We start from the raw sequence: 4,619 nt of genomic DNA, 5'->3' as shown, positions 1-4,619 counted from the left end.
GCTAATTTAGCGATCAATCTTTTGTTGACCGCTTTAAGGCGTAACTAGGCTCGCATAGATGCACATTGCGTGCATTTTATTAATATATTTTTAAATTTTTTAACGTAAAATTTTCAACTTTTATGTCAATTGGATTGAAAAGCCCAAAAACTAATAATTATAAAATTTCAACTTTCAGGCCAATAGATTGAAAAGCTCAAAAAAGTTACTTACCCACTAATTGATAGAGGGCATTTCAAATGATTTTGTTGTAAATTTTTGATGTGAGATAATGATCTCTTTGGTTTGGCTATAATGTATCATACCCTTGGTTTGACTATAGCATATTGTACTTCTAGTTTGGTTGAAATGTATTATACTACTGTAAAAATGGTTATTTATATTTTATTAAGTAATTGATCATTTTTCTATCTTTTACTAATTAATAAAAAATAAAAACTCTCCATATATTTTAATTAGCACTATTATAATATATTTTGTTTGTTTGAAAATATGTTTATTTTTATTAAGCTCTTAAAAATGCATTTGATATTCTAATTTGTAAGTATTATTAAATGATTTTTTAATTAATTAAAAATTAAAAAAAATAATAAATAAGATAATACTTTTTTTCCCTGTTTTATGCCTAAGCCTAGCCTTGCTTAAGCGCGTACCAATCGAAACTTAGCTTTCATACATCATCACATATTATGCTCTTTAAAACACTACTTTAAACTACAAAATCCCAACGACTACATAGTGCCCACTAGTCCCCAAGAAAATTCTCTAGAATCAATGATAGATACATATATTTTGAATTAGAGGGCACAATCAAATTTTCCAAAATAATAATAATAATAATAATAATAACGAAAAAAAAAGTGAGGTATAATGGTACAATTATTTTCTATGCGTTCTCATACTTTTATAACGTTTCATAATTACATCAATTTCAATATTGTCAAATGCATCATAATTCTGTATTGGAACTCTCAAGCCAAAATGAGAAGGAAGCTGTCAACATCCTTTTTTTTTTTTTTTTTTTTAATGATCGTGGATGTTCGGGTCAGTTTACGCGCACGTCGACTAATTCCACGAGGCATTGAAGTTTACACTTTGGTATTCATCTTAATGGCTCTGAGGGGACTGGAATTGGTGACCGATGAAGGGCAAACCCAAAATCTGACCACTGAACTACCCCTCAAGGTTGAAGCTTTGCAACATCAAATTTAAGCTTTTTTAAGATCCCTGGCATTCGTTTCAATCGAAGTATCTGCAACATCAATTTCATCCCTATCATTCCTAACATCTTCAGCATCACTTTTATATCGAATGTCATTTTCATCCATTCTATCTCGAACATTCCTTTCATTAATATTAGGCTATTTACAAGACAATGCTAATTTACGTTCAAAGTATTTCTCCTTACCTACTACAAACAATCAGTTAAAATAAACTTAATACAAATAGAATATGTATAATTAGCAAAGTAGGAACTGAACGGAATGTTTAAACATAAAGTGAAGATACAAAGGATTTACGGTTTCTGCCCATTCGAGGATTTACACTTGAATTAATTCCACCAGGCATAGCATTATCCATACAACTTAAAAAATTACTAATACAGCAACCAAATGTTGCAACTGAAATAAGGATTCGCTTATGAATCAAAGATTATACAAAATAAATTGAAAATGGGTAATTGGTACAAAACGTCCCTATCTTTCAAGTTGATTGTAGAAAACGTCCATACCTTTCATATTTTGACATTTTTGCCCCTATTTTTTTACCTTTCTTTGTGCTGAACATCATTTTTCACATATTTTTAACATAAAATGACCAATATACTCTCCTATTTAAATAAAACAAAAATAAAAATAAAACCAGAAGATAGCATTTTCCCCCAAACTTTATTAAATGTCAAATAAAACCAACATAATATCACATTAATAGGAAATAACAAGGACTGTATTCACTCGTACAATTAATACATAAAAATCAAAACAAATAAATGGGGAAAATACCTGGCTGATCGGTGACGGACAGAGAGCAACTGGAAGAATACTAGACACGTGAATTTTCCATGAGATCACTACCCTTTCCCCCCATTACATTTATTGGCAATATTCTAACTGACTGACTACCCTTCCCCAACGACTAACAAAAATAACAAACGGCATGCATAAGAATTAATGGATATTACTTAGCTGACATGGCATCTGACTGGACTGTTCCCCTATTTGGCACCTAACTGGGTGGTTTTCTATTCTTTCGTTCACATGTAAAGATCACCGGGGGCTTTTCTAATGATCGACGAGCGACTGATGTTTGGCGGTAAGGAAGTAGCTTCAGATACACCAAGTCCCCTACCTCCAACTGTGCGTCGCGACGATGCCCATCTACCTGCTGTTTCATCCTTAGTTGGGCTTGTTGCAAAAGCATTTTAAGATGTTGGAGCATTTCATCCCGACTAATTAGTGATTGCTCAACTGATGATACTGAAGTCATCCCCCTTTCAAATGGCAGAACCAATGGAAGGTCGCAACCGTATACAATCTGGAAAGGAGTGTGCTTTGTAGCTGTGTGAAACGACATGTTATACCAAAATTCAGCCCATGCTAACCACTGTCCCCAAGATCGGGGTTTACTGGAGGCAAAACAACGTAATAGATTTAGGAATTGGTTTTTTTAACAAAAATCAAGTAGATTAATATATGATAATATGTATTTTTGAACCCAAGTTAATCTATTACATGATTTAATATTCTGTAGCTTAAAATGATGATTATTATTATTTTTTTAATTTTAAGTTGATGTTATAGTTTTATACTATTTTTGAATTTAACAGATTTTCAAGCATTCACACAGAATTTTTTGTGTCTTTTTGTGACGTTCTTTTTTCTTTTCTTTGTTAACAATAACTTTAAGAAGTCAAGACATATAAATATTTTTGATAAAATATAAATTTTTATGTAAAAGTGAAACTTATAAAAGAATTGTCATGTTAATAATGTAGTGAATATGTTGAAAAATATAGTGGGAAGATACTTGAAATGATATGAAATTAATTTATGAAATAGAGAGATGTAAGATAGAAAAAAATTATTCTTATTGGATATCATGAAAGAGTATAAAATTTGGAAGAGAAAATAAAATGGTGTGTGAGGTGTTTCATAATGTATATATTTTCAAATTAGTAGTGTGTTTTGATATGTTTTTCTACTTATAATGATAAATTTATAAAAATTTCTATTTTCTTTACCAAATATTTTTTCATTATCAATAATGCTAAATGTAATTTTACAAAATATAGTATGCAAATTGTAAATACGACCTAAGTTTAAGGCATATTCTCTAAGTTTCTTTTAGAGTGCGTTTGATTGCAAGTATGGAATTTGCATGGAAAGGAAATAAATTCTAGGTAATTCAATTACATAAAGTTTATTTGCATGAAAATTGTTAATTAAATATCTTTAATTGATTTAATTTTCAATCTATAAAATATCATACTTATCCGTTTTTTATTGGTGGGTAAATGAGAGAGTGGATAGATGAGAGAGTGAATTTCTTGGAAAAAAAAACCCTACTCCTCCTAAAGAATTTTTTTTTTATTTTGAGGAAAATATGATCACGTGACCAAAAGTATGAAAATAATTTTTATTAAAAAAAGACAATCAAACAGCNGTATACTAAAAAAGCAGAGTCTTGGTGGGAAAGTCCCTCCAGAACTGTTTAGACTCCCTTACCTCGTAGAAATGTAAGTGCATCCCCTTTTTCCTGTGGAACATATACAAATATAATACAATTAACTAACTTAACTGTCAATGTCATTTTATACAGTGACCTCACTCTCAACTACCTTAACGGCACTATCCCTCCAGAATGGGGTACCATGCAACGACTTGTAAACATGTATGACACTCTTCACCTCCCTCAATTCTTTCTGTAAATTCATTTTTTATGTAAGTGTTTTTCTATGAGTGTGTGCTTGTTTATTTTGCGAAGCAATACTAAAATAATTTTGGTTCACTGCAGTTCCCTACAGGGCAATCGTGTAACTGGTGGATTACCAATCGAACTTGTCAACATCAGCACTCTCTTAAATATGTAAATTTCTTTATTACGCATTACATTTTGCCCTCTTTAATAATGGTATATGAGTTAAACTGTGATTCAATGTACGTGTCATTTAAGATTTTCTCTGCTTTCTGAAATTCTTGAAGAACCTTAGACTACAATCAATTGTCGGGAAATATTCCTCCGCAGTTTGGGGATTTTGCAAGCTTAGAAAAATTGTAAGGCCCTTTATTGAAAAATTATCTTTGAAGCATTGCGCTCCGTAGTTTCTCGGATGATTAAGGTGGATTGATTTATTGTTGTATTATGTTAATATTTGAAGATCTTTAAAATCAAACAATTTTACTGGGGAATTGCCTCAATCTCTAGCAAAGTTGACTACATTGATAGACTTGTGAGTACCTCATTTTTTTTCCTTTCCATTTTCGTGTGTTCTTGTTTTATATTTTATAACACAGATATGGTTTGATCTTTATGTTCACTCCATAATTGTATTCATAATGCAGCCGTATAAGTGACAACAACTTCAGTGGAAACATACCCAATTTTATCCAGAACTGGAC

The sequence above is a fragment of the Olea europaea genome, chromosome 21 (assembly GCF_002742605.1).
Source record: "Olea europaea var. sylvestris chromosome 21, O_europaea_v1, whole genome shotgun sequence".
NCBI classification, from domain to species: domain Eukaryota; kingdom Viridiplantae; phylum Streptophyta; class Magnoliopsida; order Lamiales; family Oleaceae; genus Olea; species Olea europaea.
Note: the sequence above shows the minus strand (reverse complement) of the source record.